This window comes from Bombus pyrosoma, linkage group LG16, assembly GCF_014825855.1.
Source record: "Bombus pyrosoma isolate SC7728 linkage group LG16, ASM1482585v1, whole genome shotgun sequence".
NCBI lineage: Eukaryota > Metazoa > Arthropoda > Insecta > Hymenoptera > Apidae > Bombus > Bombus pyrosoma.
In genome coordinates this window covers 2189354-2210144 of record NC_057785.1, presented here as the reverse complement: position 1 = coordinate 2210144, position 20791 = coordinate 2189354, and the positions used below count along the sequence as shown (strand labels likewise).

Genomic DNA, 20791 nt, shown 5'->3' with positions numbered 1-20791 from the left:
AGATCATTAACGACTCTCAAATATATGTATTTATTAAAAAAAATAGATATAACAAAGCTATTGATCTCTATGGGCTATAGAATTAATATTTTGCCCAAAATTCTGCAACAAATTAATCATATTGATATACGTTAGTGTCATATTTAATTCGATGCAGTGCGTACAAATCTGTTTCACAGGGTAACGTTGACTTATGTTTTTCCACATAAAGTCGATAAATATGTATGCGTATGTGTATATTCCCGCCATTATGCTGTGGTTCATTCTTGACGGGACTGCCGCGCTCCCCTCCCAATTAGAACGATGGACTCGTCCAATGTTTTCGATTTACTGTCACGAATGATTTTCGCGTTTCCAGCATAGATTGTAAAATATTTTACATTTAGGGAATGATAAAAAATATTAAGATTTTTTTAAGTCGCACATGAAATTAAAACATATCGAAATATAACGAGAGTGAATGATTTTCTGTGCATTGTTTGGATTCGGCCATTTTGAAGTGGGGAAGGTAAGGGAGAAGTCGTACAATTGTTGCCATTCTTAACGCGGTTACTGCAGTGTCTATTGATTGATTGCCGATTTAACGAATAATTATTAGTAAAAAATTATTACATTTAATGGAGATAATAATTCTGTAAAAAAATAGAAAAGAAAATTCCCTGGTGCGTATCCCTTTGTCAGCCATGTGCATAAGTACATCGTTTAAAATGTCCTCGCAACCCGTAGTGAACAGCCAATAAGGAGAGGGCGGCAAAGCCACGTGACTGCGGCCGGCCAATCGTCAGGACGAGATTTGAAATCGTGCGTGGTCTTTGTTCACGAGCCTCCCGTCAACGTTACTTCAGTTCCGTAAAGGGGGTCTTGTGTCGGTGTCCGTTTATACATGGTCGCTGCCAAAAATCGCATAATTCTCTTGTAAATATATGTGTGAAAGTGGTGCTTGCCCGCAAGGACGACGTGCTTTAAGGATTGTCAAATACACGGTAGGTCTAATTACGCTTTATTTACGTGCCGTTCATGCAAGCCTCAACGAAAAATTATGAAAAAATATTTCGTCTTAGCCGGCCCGCCGAGCCATTCTAGCTTTCGAGTGTCAAGGTACAAGGGGGCAGTCATGATGCTTTCAACTCTAATTTTTTTTTCTACCTTTCTTCCTGCACAGAGTTTATTGAGTATTACGATACATCTATGTTTACGTTCGTGTTTGCACACGACTGTTAATAGCAGCGGATTAATCTGTCAGTAATTGAGCGGTTCGACGATATTTTCTTCTTTTTTTGCCCCTGCGCGTTGCCGGTATTTTTAGACCGCTTGGACACGATAAATTCACGATCGGCCACGAGATTCATACATTTGCCGCGCTCCGTCGATTCGATAGCGTAGGCGGCCGTGAGCACATCACCATAGCAATTATTTATCAAGCGTACAACGCTTCGTAAAAAATAAACAATCGGTTGGCTGGCTCGTGTGTCAAATCGAACTGAATGAGTGATTCATCGTAAGCAGAATGGACCTCGACGTAACTTTCGGCGGGAAGAGAGTGAGTGTATTACCGGGAAACCTCACTGATATAACATGTATTTCCGGTGATGAAAGCCATTGTTTTGCCGCTCAATGCACTCCGTGCAATGTCACGTTTGCACTCGTACGACGAATCGTCATTTTGATTCGGGGTCGTGTTCGCTAGCGACGAGAGAGGGAATAATTATTGTGCACAAAAATTATTTTCGTACTAGTATTTTCTTCTTTTTGATACATCATTTTTAACGAAAAGAATTAATTTGTAAGTAATTCACGATATTCGTGTCCACATAAATTATGGATTTCTAATTGCACATCAAATTATAATCTTATACCTCTTACTGCTTTAATCGACGTTTGCATGTTGCACAATGTCGTTTTACGTATGGTCATCAAGAAAGAATTACCACCAAAGATGGCGAAAGATTAACAAATTAAGCGATTTACACAGTGTATATCGAGACTTATTGATTCATGGTTAAAAAGCTTATTATAACGGAGTTATTTTTTTTTTTATTAACGTTGGTTGCAGTCTACGCTTAAAATAATTAACGGAGCTAGCCGAAAGTTTCCCTCGACTTGGCGGCAAGTAATCAATAACAGGAGTAGCAATTAAAAGCCCTCGTTTTCAGCTGGGATTAGAAAGATCTATGGGAAATAATCTATTGATTTTAAAGAAAAAAAGATTTACACGATGTTATTAAGAATGTATAATGAACTAATTGTAATGTTAGTAAATGTTCGTAACGATATATCATTCGTAGAAGATTTATTGGTTTTTGTCGATTTGCGGTCTCAGAAAAGGAGATTTTTTGAAAATATTGAGAATAACGAGTAGTAGGGAGGGCCCCTCGAGCACTTTCAAGCCTCACCGCCACGAAAGCTATTGACCGTGGGAACCTTCTCGGAACTCTACCCCTCGCCATATGCCCACCGCAGGAAATATCCTACAGGCTCGACCGAAATTTACCTCGCCATGTTTCGTGTTCACGAGTTATTATTATTTGTCACTGAGAAGAGTTCCCTCGTTCGCGTCAATACATTTTTTTTCATTTAGTATTTTTTCTTCTGCATTGCGCTAAAGAAAAGTTGTTTCTTGGTAATTGAATCGATGCCATGACCGTGTGCTGCCCGTTTTCATGCCTTTTCCTTTCATTATCAATATGCTTCGAACAAATGTAATCGTTTTACGAATCAAAAGTACAATTACGCTTAATATCGATTCACTTATTTTAATTTATTATTTTATTTTCTAACACATGTAGCGAAACAAGCATTTTTACAAACTCCAAACTAGACACGTCACAAGTAAATCGGAATCCGTTTTCGTCAGTTACTAAAAACATTGTAATTACACGTTCCAACGATTTTTTGCCTCGTTTTTTTCTATTTACCAAAGGATGGTCGGAGATGAACATTTGATTCGCACCATTGTTTAGAAACGAAACTGAGAGAGTGCCTCTAGGACGCGTTAGAAAGTTGTTTTAAAAGATGTGAAAAGATAACCGTAAAAAAAGTTGGTGAATTACGGTTTCATGCGATGCTTATAGCCTCGCTTCTCCTACGGTTATCAAGCAGAACTCTCCCGTAACGTAATTTTTCGAAACAACGATAACGCGATGAATGTTTCTTTACACGTTTTAGTAAACAGTAGAAAATACCGTCAAATTGAAAAGTGTTTATTCGCTCGTACGTGTTTTCATTTTCATGGTGGCTCTGCTGGTCTATTACGGTTAAATCTAATCGAGATCGAGAATCGATTTTGCGCTCCCATATTACAACACGCAACAACTTGTAGCTTACGTATGTTCAGAGAAATTCGCTTTGCCGAATGCAGATTGCGTGCCATTCGTAGCAACACGCGAAATATTTCAAGAAACTGAATCGGTTCTCTTGGTGAAAGCAAAATGATTCAAATAGAAGGAGCACTTCGGTCGAATTTATTTCACGCTTAAAGTTCTTATCGAAGGTCAAAAAATAACTGACGCATTTTTGAATTATTGCCATTTTATCTTCCATGTATCAAAACTGTTTCTAAGTCGTCGAGGATATACGAAGATTACGAATGAAATAGAGCCCGTAACGATAAACCGAGAGAGATTTTTTTCGCGCCAATTTGCCATTGGCACACGTCCACGTGTACATGAGGTTCCCGCGTTCGATCTGTGTGTCTTTCTCCCTCTCTTTTCGTCGTCGATGTGCAATATCGTATCGAGTACCTACTACGAACTTAATTTTCCAGTTAGTGATGGGCATTTGAGTCTCAACTTCGAAACGATTCGATGCTTTTCAAGACTGTCAATATTCGAATTACTTCGAATTTCTATTCGAAATTAAATAATATATCTATAAAGATATAATATATACATTTATTTATTTAAAATTCCTAGAAGTTTTGAGAGTTTCGACAGGTTTGGCAAGTTTGATGGGTACATACGCGATATCTTTTTCCGACTATTTTTATTCGGACAGTATCATAAATACACGTGTTTACTTTTCTCATTTTTGTAGCTTGCAGTACACATTATCAGTTCTTGTATAGAATGTATAGAATCTTGTTGCGTAAAAACATTATTTTTATTATTTAATTACTAACTTATTTAACTTTTACTACTTATTACATATATTATATAGAATACTACATTAATTTTAAATAGGATTTTCATTACTCAATAAATAACACGCATAAGCAATAAGCCTATTTTTTTTTTTTTTTTATTTTTGTCTCAATCATCAGGAAAGCTTTCCCATTCTCATTCTTTCGTTTCAAACCTTGTCAAGAATCAAACCTGATTTGAAATTGTTTGCTACGTACACAGACTCGAAGCGATACAAGGTGTTTCTGATCCCATCAATTCCAACTCTCGCAAGCTATTTCTCAGTCTATTTCCAACTGATACACGCGCATAAAGATAGCGATAAATTTCTTGCTATAGGATAAGAGGGTACACTGTTCCGTTAGAGAATTACCGCGCAGAATAATCGAAGCGTTAAATCATATTCATGAAATATTTGGTTTGTAGAAAATATTTGAGGAGTAATCAAGATCGATCGAACGGTTGACAGGGATAAAAAGCTGTGTATCAGGAATCAAGAAGGAAGGCTGTGTAGTGGCTCGGTGTATTTTCAAACTGTCTTGCGGCAGGCAAGAACCGAGGCGCACCACCACTAACGACAGCTTTGTCGTGCGTTAGTGAGCGTGCACGCGCATACGGCGTCAGGGAGTGCAGACACGCTCATAGCTCTTTTGCAAACACTGGTCGACCGGCGCGGCGCGGCGGCAGGGATATCAGATCGATACTCGGCGAAAAGCGCGGGTAGGAGAGGAGAGCACGGCTATACGTATATCTCTACGGTTGGTCCATCGCAAGATGCAGACTGCCGGCTCTCTCTTTCTCTCTCTCCCTATGCGCTCGCGGATACGCCCCACCATCCTTTTAATATCAAGCAAATTCGTCGGATGCACTCTACTAATCTGCACGTTATTTAGCATCCCGGCAGGATACACTACCGTGCATAAGTATTTACACATTTGCAGACTATTGGAATTATATAAAATATATTTGAAGTAAAGCTTCTTAATCTAATTCTCGCTTCTGATATTATTTCAGGCAATCATGTACAGATAGTGGATATTGTTACAGATAATAGCTGATGTTAATTAGTATAAATAAGAAAGCAATCATCGAAGGTAGATGAAAATTGTTTCTACGGAAATAGCCAAGTTTTGTGACTTTAAGCGTGTCTGTTCAATGTTGAGATCTTAGAATGATGGATATGTACTTTCAAGTACGTTTTAAAAGTTTCTACAGATTTTATGAAGCGTCGATTATTTATTAGAGATATAAATGTAACTCGATCGATGCAGGTGTATTCCCTGTTTCAGTTACAATTTAGCCAGAACATATGGCATCCCAAGAAGTAAAGAATTGGCAGTAGAGAAATAATTCTTCTATCGTAGTGTTGAAAATATTATGAAAATACCAATGTTTTGATTGGACTAGTCCGAGCGTCTAGTTTATTATGCACGGTAGTGTACACTGGAGAAAAACAGGCAAGGTGTCTTCTTCTTCTTCTGTCTTCCATTTTTCTTTTTTCGTCGTTAGACACATCGAGTTTCGACAAACAGAGGAAAAGGATTAGTTACGTTGCTCCTAAGGAGTGGGACGCTGCACGATGGAGGAGGTAAATCTTTGCAATTGCTCGATGACTCATCGTTTGCATTACCGCTCTTTGTTATGGAAGATAAATTGTATAATTATAGTATTATAAAGTATTATTAACGTAGGGAAGAAAAGTGACAAAATGGAAATAATTCGAGTATCTCGTTTGGAAGAAGTATCGCGTTGAAGAGCAGCGAGTGATGCACTGCTCGGAAGGTAAAGTATTTCTTCCGAATAGATAAGGAAAGCGAAGATTATGTTGCTCAGGCGGAAGCGGTTCATCTTCTCGTCTCGCTATGAAGTTCCATGCGTTACTCTTTTTTTACCAGCCTGATTGACCTCGTTGGGTAATCTCTGGAGCCAAGAGGAAAAAGAAGCTAGCTGTGCTCTCGATCGTTTCAACCTTATAGCGCGAAAATCGTATCAGGAAACACGTGGCTAGATCGGCACAATCAGCATTGTACGCCTCTTACGGCTAGAAGACTTTCACGTTGTTCTACGCGATACGGAACTTGTTTTCACGCGGATGCCTGTCCTTCGCGATTTATTTTCAAACCATGAAAATTATGTCACCGCTAACGTCGACGCTCTTCACCGACTCGTGTCATTTGTAGTTCGTTTGTGCGTCTTTTAAATGTTTTCGTACAAGTCGCTTGATGATTTGTTTGCGCCGTTTCTCTTTGTCTTCGGCGAAGCGATGATCTTTGCATATAAACAGGCTTCAGAAAATATTGGAGGAAAGTAAACAAATGAAGTATTTTAGGATTATACGCTTTTCATGAATATATTGACTATCATGATTGTAAAGTTTGAAACAAATTTGAAAATGTACATGGAATCTATAAGATATTTACTGCAAGTATATATTTTGTATCGTAAAAGTGTTTAAACAGCAAATTACTTACCTGAATATTGGCTGGAGACATGTTTAATACTTATTACATGTTTAAGATGGTTATTCATACTGTATACTCGCTTCTCACTAAATATATACTTGCAATAAATATCTCGTAGTTCCTATGTACATTTTCAGATTGAATTTCAAATTTTAATCAATACAATCGTGACAGTTGTTTTTAAGATTGAAAAAATCTGCAGAATTCATATAATACATAAATTAAAGTTAAAAAGACATACTCTTTATAATATTTAATAGATGAAGCAAATTTGTTATTTATATTTTTATAGAAATTAAAAATTGCATAAACATCCGCAGTCTACTTGTTATAGTCTAATGAAATGCTTAAAATGTTTTATATAATGTATACAATGTGGACGAATTTTCTATGGTAAATGTTCACATTTCAAATACTTTCGTGGGCCAATAACAGTAATTTTGTATAACGAAACGAGCTGCTGGCACTCGTACCAGTTACTTCTCGGTGAAGCTTCTCCAATGATTCGTAATTGAGACCCGCATACAAATCATTTCGATGAACTCGAGTTTGAGTAAAACTGTTGGTTCCTCGGTTGACGAGAAAATTGTTACTTCTTCCAATGCCATCTGACGTTGCCCTTTTCCACAGAAAATATTCTCCTCACGTTTTTCCATATACAGTCACGAAGGGGAGCCCATCGTTAGAGGAAATGGAAAAATTCCAAGGGTAATTTCCAAGGCCAAAAATTCCGATACCTGGGTTTAGAGTGTTTTTGTCAGCAGCTGGTTGAGCCGTACTAACCGATCCTTTTGCTATGGCATACCAAAAATCCAGACAGCAAAGCGTACAATGTGCATTCAATAGTTATGTACAAGTTGGTAACAAGAAGATAATTCCTCATAGAAAGGTAACAAAAGAACATAGGATAGTATTTCTTTTGTATGACGCTGCGTTTTTTGAGAAAATCCCTTTTATTTATATATTTATTTATTAACAGATCAGTTTGACAAAGTTTGGCCGTGGCCCCACGATGAATGTTTTATTATGGGATACGTATAATGTTGAAATATTACCTGCAAGAGATATGTTATGCCCTTTTCTATGTGGTTACGTCCCGGGACCTTTCATAAATCATAATCCATCACTCGGTCATATTTATTCGGCCCCGCAAGAATCCTAAAGAACTGTTACAGGATTTACCATTTCTTACTTTACTGTTAATTTGTTCAAATTATGTATTTGTCTTGTACAAATCTTGGTGCAGATACCGGTGACCCCCATGGCATTCAATGTGTTAATTTATTTATTTATTTATACAGACTGTACACTCTACAGTATATATCGTTAGTTACAACTGGAAGAACAGTTAGCTTAATGGTAAGAAAGTAAAGTAAGCAAGGCAGAAAGTAAATGACGCTTGAAAGTGTAGGTAGGACAAAAAAGATGGGTCTCCTCGTAGTAGAAATTAACATTTAAGACTATTATTATCAGGTCTGATCAAATAACCGGTTTCAAAATTTAATTTAAAATTGTACGCTCATCGTTATTTCTTTTGTTCATCTAACTTTATGTAAATTCTTATATTAACAAAAATTGAGAAATCGAGTAATCAGATAATATAAGAATTTACATAAAGTTAGGCGAACAAAAGAAATAACGATGAGCGTACAAATTTAAATTAAATTTTGAAACTGGTCGTTTGACCGCACCTGGTAAGAGTAAATTCTCATATCAACAAAAATTGAGGAGTCGAGCAATCAGATAACATAAGAATTTACATAAAGTTAGGCGAACAAAAGAAATGATGAATTTAAATTAAATTTTGAAACTGGTCATTTGATCGGATCTGGTAAGATTAGTATCAAGATAGATAATTGGCCTATCAATAAAATATCTACAATGTTACTATTAATACAATTTGACCATGAAGAGTCTCTGTCACGTATACTTGAACTTGAATCGAAAGCAGATTGTTATCCTACGCGTGAGAAGGAATAAAAAATGTGGAATCAGATTTTTCTGTTTCCACGAAAGTAGAGTCTGAACGTGTTTTTTAGTTAAGAATTGCTTCACGCGTGTGATAAATTTTCAAATGTATTTTTCTCAGAAACAGAGTGTCTTATTTTCACAGCACAACAAATTTTATCCTACATTTTTTACTTATTTTCACGCGTGGAACAACGTCCTATCGATTATTTTCTTCCATTCAGTGCGAAATTACTCATGTTCAGCTATACTCGACAAATTCCCAAATTCAAATTTCTCAAAAACCAAGCGTCATGCGAACAAATTTTATTCTATACTTTCTTCTCATTCTGTCATAAGGAATCACTTGATACCCGTTTGTACGTAACTTTCGGACGCTCTCTGTATTTCGGATCTGACGAGAAAAAAGGAAAAGGAGCGCATTATCGGAACAGCGCGTGATACCTGTTCGCACATCGGCCAGTGTTCTCGTTCACGTGGCCTTGTTTAAACTTTTTATCGGTTATGTAACCAATAGAGAGAGAAAAAGAGAGGGAGAGGAGAGGAGAGCTCGAAGAAAAGATCACCGCTTTCTCAAGCGTTTTGCCGTCGTGACGAGCGACCGACGTATTTCGGTAATTTCTATATTAAGAAGAAGTTCGTTCGAGTCTGTTTCGTGGATATCTGCCTTTTTTCTTTCTCTATTTATTAAATATTCAAAGGAATTATTATTGGGAATAGAGGAACTTGCTCGTTGAAAGGCTGGCGCGTAGATCGATGGGAAGATATCGCAAAGTCGGACGAAATCGTTTGATCGAAACAATGCGATTCGTTGGTGCATCCTTTCGCCACTCTAAGACCGATATTTGCTTATTGGCCGAAGAATACTATTAACCCGTTAGCTATTTCACATTGTTTCGATGCCGCAATAAAATCTCGCATGCAAATGTTGCTCCACAAACGCTTACAAAAGCTCCGGATAATAATAGCCGTCTCCGAAGCGTTTGTCTGTGAGTTGCGTTTATATTCTTTTTAAATTGGTAGGCCGCGATTTATTCGCATAATAGTTCCATCAGGGTCATCGTTACACAGATGCATGGAAAGGGGAGAGAAATTGCGTGACCTATTTGCATACAACAGCGGAGAAAGAAGAAGAAAAAACGTAACATCGTTCGATACCCCCGAGTAATTCCCGGATCGCGAACATTATCGGCGGAAGTATGGCCCGTTGAGGAAGTAGCCGGTAAGCACCGCGGCCATGGGAAAAGATCTGCCGTGAGATGTCTTGTGTTTTCACGACCGTGAAACCGACGTTCGACGTATACGTGCTTTACACATTCCCTGTGTACGTTGAAAGGTTGAGTTGTTCTCGTGGAACGTACGTCGTCGGAGTCGACTTCTTTTTCCCCTCTTTGCTCTGTTCTTCGTTAGAAGCACGGAGAAAAAATTGTCGGCGTATCACGGTAGCGAATCGGTATTTCTTCTTGGAATAATTTTCGAGTTTCGAGACGGCTACGAAGTTCACTGCGGCACTTAGCGATGGCTTGCCAAGCGCTTCGAATCACATCGCTTTACTTTACATGGCGAAAAATGCGAATTTCTTCGAGTAGGATTTCATACCCCAAAAGCTCGTGAAAGTCTCGAGGCTCTTTGTTATTTTCGTAAGTTTTGAGAGGTTGGCGTTCAATCGATATTTTACGAGCGCTTTGAACGCTTCGATCCGAACAGTATCGTTGACAGAAGATGTTAAAGAAAATCTGAAAAGTTCAAGATATCGGAAATCCATTTACGCGATCATTCGTTACGACATTGGTGACCTACAAAACTTAAACGGCTTGTAGACGATCGATATATACATATCGCTGATATTTCACACAGTCTTGTAAATCTTGAACGTCTTGAAAGTCTATGTAGGTTTGAAATGAAAGAAAAAGGAACAAATTTCCCGATGATGGGAGAAAATTCGTGGAAAAATTTGCTTATCGCTCGAGTATGCATTTTACGTATCGAATAACGAAATCCTATGTGAAGTTGATGTAGTATTTTATACAGGGTGTCTCAGTATCGATGGTACGACCGTGGAGGGGGTGATGGTACATGAAAAAATAAGTGGAAAATATAAAATACATTTTTTTCACTCGAGGCTTTGTTTTCGAGAAAATCGACTTTGAATTTCCTCCGAGCACGCATATGCTGTAAGTTTATGAATAATAATAAAGCATATAATTCTTAAGATTTATCTTATTGTCATAGTTAAATAAATTAATAATTAATACAATAATACGCTTCTATCATTCACGTGTTTAGTCAGAAGATTTTATCGAAAGCGATACATTTGTAACGCATACTGCAAGCTGTAAAGATGAAGCATGTAAATAAATATATTTACGATAATTCAAAGTTTCCGGACTTTCTTCGACGTTTTACGTTAATAGCGTTGTTTGCAGAAAAATAATCGAAAAGCTTGCGAGATATCGAATACCAATGGAACATTCAGTATCCGTCGAAACTTTCAAGACTTTCAAGAATTTTAGGCTATTCGAGTCCTATTCAATTTCAACGATCTTGAGAAACATAGAGTCGTTTCGAAGCTGAGATTCGAATGCCCATGGCAAGTGGCATCGATCGGACAGTTGTATCATGCAAGCAGGTGGAGCGAAGGGAAAAGTTAATAAAGGGCAAAGGAGAAGAATAGTTAGGGTATCGAAGCATGAGAAAGCTCGAGTAATCGAGTCGGCGCTAAAAATTCGTAGCTACCTGCCAGGAAATACTTCCGCTGTCCGACACGCATCGACTCTTTTCTTGGCTGTAATGGTAGTTTCGAGAACAAAGGGACGGCCAGCTTTACACTTGTACCCTGCAAATACCGCAAAAGCGATTCCCTGGTCTTTCCATTCCCTTTTGACAAAAGTATTTCTTGGGCTGGGAAAAGTGGCGACTTCCCGCTGTTTGCGAATTATTGGTCCACCTCGAAGTTCTCATCATACGATGCAAAGAGCCCCTTTTTGGATCCTTTCACAAATTCTCGGAAACAATCGGAGGAACGCGCGCGTTCCAAAATTTCATCTAATCTACAGCAATGAATTTCGTCAATCAATTGTACCTCTTTGATATACGAGATGTTCTAAATAAAAGATAATAGTTTTGTCGATGAATCGATCAAAATTTGGCTGTCGTTCTATTCGAAACGATCTATTTGTCTTGTATTTTTTTTTTTATTTGAAAGAAGTTTACAATCAATTCTCGTTGAGAATTATAAGTAAATTATTCTGGCGTCGTACTACAATGTGAATAATAAATGATTATCGTATGTTTGATTCTAGTTGAACCTAAAGGCTACTGTCTTTTTAGCCTGCGAACCTGATCCGTCGTGTCACGTAATTAACTAGTGGATTTTGGTGGTTGTTAATTCTTATGTTATATCTATTACTGAATTTGGATATTTCTTCTTTAACTGTAGGTATCTTAAGGTCGCGATGTATTGTTTCGTTGCTAACATACCAAGGTGCATCTATTAAGAATCTTAGAGTTCTTGATTGGAATCGTTGAAGAATTTCTATGTTGGAATTACTCGCTGTTCTCCATAGTTGGATCCCATAGGTCTCGTCCTGTATTAACGTTAAAACTACCTACAGTTAAGACGAAGCTTCTTCTAGAAAAACCAGTCAAGATGACATTAAGAAATACCTAATAATAGGATATTTTTATATTTATTGATTCGTTACTTTCCTGCAAAAGGAATTCGTTGCGTTATGTCGTACATTTTTGAGGTTAGGTTGGGTCCATCTAATCCATTGATCCATCTGGATCTGTGACCCCTAAACGAGGATTGGCATATTTATAAAATTGTAAAACCAGTCATTTCGACTGGTGTGATAGTGTTAATATAGTGATCAGATCGGCCCTTTGCTATGCTCCAAATGATTTTTGGAGATCGTTTCTCCCAGCCGCGTCGAGCGCCAGTTGCTGTCCAGTTTGCGTTCCTTTCTCAATGTGTCCCTCAAGCTTTAATTTCATTTTTGTAAAAATAGAAAGAAGTCGTAAGGAGCTAAATCTGGTGAGTACGAGTAATTAATTTTTATATTAAGCTCTTACGACTTCTCTCTATATTTCCAAAAATGAGATTGAAGCTCTCTGTTTTAACTATATTAATAAAATTATCTCGCAAGCGCTCCTCCCCGAGGAACAAGCGGTCGACGCGGATGGGGAAAATGATTTCCAAAAATCATTTCGGACATAGCTGAACTGACCCGATCGCTATATCAATGCAAAATCAAGGGATTACCTTGAAGAGGACGGACACGAAATTTAAATCGGATCGTTAATAATTTTTTTTTTAAACATTCGACAAATAATTAATAAACATTTAGAAACATAGTTCGGATCTTGTTTGATAATATCTCGTACTGTTTCTTCGCTATCGTTTCAGGTGTATTATTACACCTTGCGCAGTTTTCGCTCTTCCTTTTATAGTCATCGTCATCCATATCTTGATCACCGCTGAAGACGAAGTTAAGGAGACTAGGACGGCTGGAAGAGGCGCGTTGAAGGTCGAATTTTCGCTAACGACAGGGGGAGAAAGCTCGACGAGAGGGGCGCGAGTGCCTGCAAGAAAATCCAGCTGCAGAGTTCGACGACACGTAATGAAATTGACTGCTCCCGGCAGCTGGCTGCCGACGAGAAGTAATACCGAGCAAGGATAAAAACACGTCGAACTGTATTCGGCATTGCAAATTTATAGCCAACGTTCGTACGAGATTTGTCTCTAGAGCAAGCTGGTTGTAGTAAAGAAAAAGGATATCTGTGAATAGAAATGTATACAGTGTACAAACATTGCCAGTGCGTTCTATACGTAGATATAAAACTAAAGCAAGACTAAGTAGCGAGGAGTTCATAAATGTTTCATTAAAATGTTTCATTAAAACGATAACGTGAAACGCGAAGCTATATATATTTATGTGAGCATATTGAAATATCGTCCGCCTTTGTCAATGCAAAGTTTATATCCGTGTGCTACTGAATTTCATCGTTACGTATGCCATTTAACGTTATGTATCTTATCTTATCCTGTATTTAAACTAACTGAAGAGAAAAAGTATCGACATACGTATCTGTCGCATTTAATATTCTCGTTATACTAACTTTTTAATAACGCATTTATGGACTTCTTGCCGCGTGACATCTTACTCTTATTTTTATCTATAGAATACACTAAGTTTGTATATTAAATTGCGGGACACCCTGTATACTACTTGCATCAGTAAGACGAATAAAAGTAAATTAACGCGTAACGATAGGAAAGGATACGATTGATCAGAGGCCGTTTCATCGAATCGTAAAATTATTCGTGCACCGTAAATTGCCCATACACACGAATCGCAAAATTATATGCATCGTAAACTGAATTAAATAATTAAAGCATTGCCGTTGTCTTAATGCCGCGCCGGCATGAAATTAACCGTATCTATCTCGCTTGCTATCTCGAAAGATATTATATTTTTTTGCTACACAGTTTGCGATCGAATGTGTGTAAGCGAACACGAAGTAATTCCTTACGAAAAAATAAGAAGAAAACATGGAAAAATAAAATATGGAAAATACGAATAAATATGGTTCGTATGACGCTTCGTTTCCAAAGACATCAGGTTTAAAAGTTCGTCATTATTCGCTAAACATGTTCGAGCTCTGTCTTCTTGGAAATGAAGCTATAAAGGAGTAAATTTTATCTCACGTTTTTCTTTTATTTCGTTGTTTACTCGTACAATCATGGTTTGAGTCAGTCGCTAATTAATCAAGTTACCAAGAATACCTGACAAATTTTCAAAATCATTTTCTCAAAAGCAGAGTCTCATATGAAAACGTTTTATCCTGTCTTCTTATTTTTTTATTTTTTAGAAGAAATCATCTGCTAACACATCCACTATTCGCATGCTGTGTATAATTTCTTACTGCAATTTGTCGTAATTTTGGCGTTAAAAAAAAAATATTTAAAACATTGGAATAGTTGCATAATATGTGTCAGAGCGACGTGTCACAGCAGACGGAAAGCTCTTAGATCGTCGTTATCGAGCTGGTCGACAAAAGTCCATTTATTAGACGAACACGATTCACATTCGACTCACTTCATAAGCCCTCTTCTGCGTGATTCAAACCGGTTCTCGAGAAGCGATCACAAAGAATCCCGACGTTTTACGTGCACGCAAACCTACACCGTCGATTGGCCAACTTCGCCTCCTCTCGATATTTGTCAAAATAATTTTCCACTCTGATCAGTTTTTCGTCAAAACAAATATACGAAATCGAATGTTAAAAAATCTTTCGTCGATTTCGCTTTTCCTCCTAGTTTTCCCCCTTCTTTGCTTAGATCCGCGTTACACTGTATTCGAGATAATTTTAGTGCATTTCATTCGTTACATTTTGTCAACTGTATACGTTCAGCGGAATATTTCTCCTTCTTATATATGATTGGGCTGTGTGCAGATGTGGCCGCTTTCCACAACTGGGAACACGTGTTCCTGCCCCATGGAAGGCGCGTTTAGGCTGTTTGACCACGTCTCGGGACCAATATTTATTTAACCAGTTTCTCTAGTATCACCTCGCGAGGAAACTGTTTTCAAGGGGTTCTTTTTCGAAACAATCCCTCTCTCCTTCGACTTCCACCTGTGTGATTAGACAACCGATCCCCGGCTTCTTTTTACTTCGGTACATACTGGTTTCAGTGTAGAAAGAAGTTGGCTAAACTCGTTGGACGGCTAGTCGAATTCGAACAATACCACCACCCTCGTCTTTCCAGCTTGCTCGATAACTTATTCATGGACGTTAGAACGTAGGCTTTTCAGCATCATATTTTCTCGTACACATCTTCCACTCGATAAACGTACAACTGGATTGACGAGTTTTATAATTGGCGAGGTTTTCCAGAAGAAGGAAGAAATACTAGACCTTCCCCCTTTATTCGGTGTAGGTCTTCCTGCTGCTCCCACTCGCTCATGTTTATCAATTGCTGCATCGTCTTGCCACAGACGTTTCGTCAGGTGTTCCATGCAACACAGCTGCGCCCGTGTGCATGCACACATACACGTACACGCGCACACAGTTACGGAAGCCCGGTGAAAGGGAAATCTCGTCGATTGTTGTAACGCGGAGGAGTTATCGTGCTCGAGTTGAGTTTTATAGCGATGTAACGCCGTTTCACCGTTGCTGCCGCTCTTTTAACCCTTTAACCACCAACGCTGCACATTTACGCCCTGCTGGGATCATTATCTTCTAAACGTGCAAATATATGCACCCTAGTGCCGCAATTAGTGGAGGTTGCTCGATGTACATGGAGAAATAGGTCTCTGTTTTTTTAAACGTCTCATAGAGTTTGCCCTTAGTAGCTTGTAGATTAATTAACTTAACGGTAAGAAAATGGCTAGTTTTCCAGAAAGCTGTGTTATTCTCATTGCTGGAGAATAGATACTCGGAAGCATATCTGTTTCATTACCAAGTGGACGGTCCGTAATAATGTTCATTATCTTGGCGGAAGATTGGATAATAATCATTTTTAGAAAGTTTCCTCTCGTACGTTACGTCCATGTATTTACGAAAGGTATTATACATAACGTTCATTAGCGTAAAGCCTCGTTTCTACCGAAGCAACGTGGAGGAAATTTTTGTCGCTGTGCCATGTTTCCTGGAAAAGTCCGTGTAGCGTTTTCGGTACGTCTCCCTAGTTCTTAACTGTTCCAACTGGATTTTCCAAAAGGACGTGATCGACGAATCCACATGTACGTCTCGTTGGCACAAGGAGTTACAGATTCGCGATAATACGATGAAAATTCTACTTAGTAAGCAACAGACCCCAACTGCAGAAAATAATATTAAACGTCGTAAACCTGAAACTCAAGTTTCCTCAGTTTACAAACTGGTGGAGATAGGACGATTAAAAGAGCTAGTAGAGCGAGGATACGTCGCCTTGAAACCGAAATAAAACTCAAATGTTCCTCGGAAATGTGTCGTTTCAGCGTGGATAAAACGTTTCTATAAGTTTGGTTTGTTTTTCTTTAAGTTTCGTTGAGAACTTCTTGTTGGAACATACAGCGACAAAAAGTTGGTCGATGTTGCTTCGGTGGAAACGAGGCTTAAGGCGAGAGTACGATCTTCCAAAAGATAGAAAGAGGTCTTCTAAATCGGCCCGTGATGTAAGTTAACTACTCGATGAAAAATCTGGCATTGGATCGCGTTCGACTAGGATGAAATAGAGCTGGCTGCAAAGAGAGAGGCCCTTTATGACCTGCGAAGGATTTCTGGTTGAATAGCTTCAGGGACTTAGGATCGTCTATCGCCGGAGGAAGGGCTCTTCTCGGAATTTGAGCTTAAAGAGGCAACGAGGCAGAAAGATAATCCTGTTGCAGGAACGAGATACATTTTTCCATAAATGAACAGGCATAAAATTACGCGCTTACGTCGTCCCACAGATTCGGTTTGAATTAACGCGTCACTCTGAAAATTCCTCAGTCAGAGGAAAGTGGCGAAATACGGAATAAAATATGCAATAGTGTCATTTTTTAAAATGTTACAGATGAATGTCAAATGGCTATAGACTATCCCACTCACTCACTCACTCACTCACTTTGGCATCGTTTATTTTGCCAAGAACATTTTGCGCAATACTCTGCTGGAGAAATATGCATCAAGCGCATAATGTGCAGACTCTGGACACATGACCAATGTGCTGATGCAGAGTTTGACACTTGGATACGTGATTATTATAAATAGCTTTCTTCTTATGTAATTTAAAAAAGATGTTATTTTATAACCAAAATACTTTAATCGATAAGAGAAATAAAACTATTTTCTGCTCGTTTTCTATGAAAATATTGTACCCGATGCCAGTGTTCCATTTTCAGCTACCTATTCCATATTAGCTACGATTTCTGTATTTTCTTTTTATGCTGCTTGTTCAATATCGAAAATTGTTCTTCACGCAAAAATATAATAGCCGCCTGACTGGATAAAATAAAAACATTTTATTTGTTGCGATTAATATTGCAAAAATGATATTCGGAAGAAAAGATGGTAATTCAATATTTGGCCGCTTTCCATGAAAATTTCCATTCGGAAATTCCACGTATTGGGTGTTGGAAAGTAACTGTAAATTTCTTCGTACGTTCCCGTTTTTCACTTCGGTTTATCGATAGGGTACTGACACTATGAGCGAGTGTATTTGATCGTCTAATTTTCTCCGCGTAACCTGTTTTTTATGAGAACGACTGACTGGAACCATTTAGTAGTCGATAATATTATTACAGACAAGCGGTCGTTCTTTTTCAAGTTCTGTTTCTTCGTTGTACGTATCACTCGGTCAAGTTTTCGCCAAAGACATTGACCCGACCCGGTTCACGTTTCGCTTTCAATCAAAAATTGTTTACTCGACGCTGCAATAAACGTCCTCGTAATTTAACGATAAGAATTTGGAAACGAGGAGAAAGAAATAAATAACAATTTTAAATCCTCGACCGTTTTAATCTGGTTAGCCTTCGTGTTTGACATTGCCTAAAATGTTTGAGCACTCAACGTGGCGCCCATCGCGTCTGATTGCGTCAAGCGTGTCTGCTCTTCTTTTTTTTCCGTCTGCCCCCCTCGACGTTTCTCCTCTTCTTTTTTTTCTTTTAGAAATTTTCATTCAAGAGATTAATTTATCTCTGCCGCTTCTTATTAAAGCAAAGAGCAAAAGAGAAATTTCTCTCTCATGTAAATTCGATGATTCGAGTTTTATTAACGTTTTTGTATATAACGCGATTCCCCTCGACAAGTTAGCCATTTCAATTAAGGGAAATTAACGTGCAATTGAATTTTCGAAAGAGTTTGTCTCGTAGCTAATTTTGTTTATCCGTCTGCTCGGTGTTTCGGGAACACTTGAACGCGAAAGGAATTTAACAGCTCCAACCTACGCGGTGCGAATTTTAACTAAAAGAATTCTCACACAGTGAGATTAACTTATCGCCTTATAAATGCTGCCGCTTGTTGATCTCGACAGGTCGATGACCCATCGATGAACACATTTCCCATTTTCTCATCGATCAACCACATATATACCTTATGTCTACCTGTTACGTATCTAAATCACGAAAATTTTGTTCGTAAACGGCCAAACAGTTTGCCGTATATTCATCGTGGATAATCATGCAAGTAACGCATACGGTATTGCGCCTAACCGCAGATCTGCTGGAATTCTCGATGTAAACGTGCACAGCTCGTTCCTAGTCGGAACGCAGCATTTAAATGAATTTCTCATGCACGTTAACTTCCTCACTTCTGAGAAAGTAACTTCCTACTCGTGGTTTTCCTCGCGAAATTATTTTCATTTTCCTCGACTTATTTCAAGTGCGCGCTAACGTTATTCATAGGTGGAGAGGAGGGAGGCGTGGGTGTGTTGGAAGCCGATGGAACATAACTGGCGAGCCTCGAAGCGTAAGTGCATCGAACAAAGTTCCATTACACTTCCACGTCTAAGAATATCGTTCAGTCACGTAGAGACTTGAATGTCTCGTGCGCGCGTAAAGGCCACACTACGATGGGAATTACGTCGAGCAGGGTCAGTTCTCCGTTTGTCTCTCTTTTCTCTTCTTCGCGACCGACGATTCAGTCGTCTATTTCTTTCGCTTCGTACGGATATTTTTAGAACAGCATTTTGTACCAGATCAAACACACCAAGAAGATTTCTATATCGTAGATTCAGATTCCATAGCTTAATTCGATTAGCATTCAATCTGAGTCTATGAATTACGTTGTAAGTATCGTGTTGTGCTAAGCATTTGGACACTTGCTATGATCCAACGAAGAGATCGATATTTCTATTGTATTTTCAACGTTACGATAGAGGAATGTTTCTCTATTGCTAATTCTTTACTCGTTGCCATAAATGCGACCGAATGTTTTGCCAAATTGAAACTGAAGCAAGCAATGTACGTCGATCGATTTGCATATCTGTCTCTGATAAATAGCCGACACTTGTTCAAATCTATAGAAACTCTTAGAGTGTAGTTGAAAACTCGATGAAGAATGCTCGTAGAAAACGCTGCAAGTGCCAAGAAACGAGTATTTCACGGTAAAAGACAACTTACGCGTTAATGCAGCGTAAATTCGTGAAAAAGAAAATTGTATTTGTAGAGGACTTTGTACGTAGCAGCTCTTAGTTGTAAAGGAAGCTCGATCTTTCATTCATTCAGATAGATGGCATAGACAAAGGTCAAGAAACGATTGACTAATTATTAGCATTTATATTTTTATTTATTGAGGCGACGCTATGACGTCATCTTCTAGCATTATTAATAACTATTTAGAAAGGGAATTTGCACTCAAATATACTGTAGTGTTCTCATCTGTACGTAAAATATGCAGCAATAAGACACCGAAATTTTTCAATTTTGCCACTTCTAGCGTTGTCTACAAGCATTCTCTTTCCGATATCTCACTCATTCTAACATCTCAACAGATTATACCGATTAATTTTATAATAATATTTTAGTTTTATCGCTATCTGCATATCACTTGTACTTATGTCTGTCTGAGATAATATCAGAGATATTAAAATCTAAAATAGAATTAAGCAGCTTTATTTGAAGTACATTTTGTACGCAGTAAAATACATAATAATTTAGAAAATGTCCAAATACTTATGTATCCACAGTACGATAACAATATGGTTGGTCTACGCGCAAGAAACTTCACATCCATCGTTAGATTCGTCCAGAAATTTTTATCTCGTAGCCAGCTGATGATTCGGTTGCCTTAATAGTAAGTTATGGATATACTTGAACTGAAGTTAAGTAGTCTGTTCGGTAAACCAGAGCTTAGTATCGCGAGCTCGTCAAACCAGCACAGATCCAGGAGAAGAACACGTCGGACAGAAAAAGATAAGGGCAAAGACTTCTTCGCAGCGGAGGCACATCGAATTCGAAAGAGAAACGTATGCAACAAGAAGATGAAAAACTGCCATTGATGGCAAAACGTAAACGTCAAAAAGTGACAAATCTCCGCTGCTTCGGGCATTCACTATTCTACTTTTTATGTAAATTCATATTTTCGAGGATATAATTAAGAAGGTACAATAGAAGAAGCTTGGTGATAAGTTGTTTTACCTACCAGCTACAAACAACTATATTGGTTATTGTAGGATATTTTGTTTCTTTCTTCGTATTATACGCATCCTCTGTAACTTTGCACTTTCAAATTTTCTGTAAAAGCATAAAACTTTGTAATTTACTAATAAGTCATCGT

General features: G+C 38.1%; 1 protein-coding gene across 3 annotated transcripts in view; it reads left to right on the top strand.

Annotated features, from left to right (window-relative positions):
* The first annotated feature begins 46 nt into the window (after positions 1-46).
* The window catches only part of LOC122576422 (myb-like protein X), a 30250-nt gene continuing 9505 nt past the window's right edge, over positions 47-20791 (top strand). The window contains exons 1-2 of one of the 3 annotated variants that reach the window (XM_043746714.1): positions 47-662; positions 727-983. The gene's annotated coding sequence lies outside the window, so the exon portion shown is untranslated. Of the gene's footprint in view, positions 984-17090; positions 17271-20791 lie in introns of all 3 variants that reach the window. The other 2 variants (XM_043746715.1, XM_043746716.1) reach the window with 2 other exon arrangements.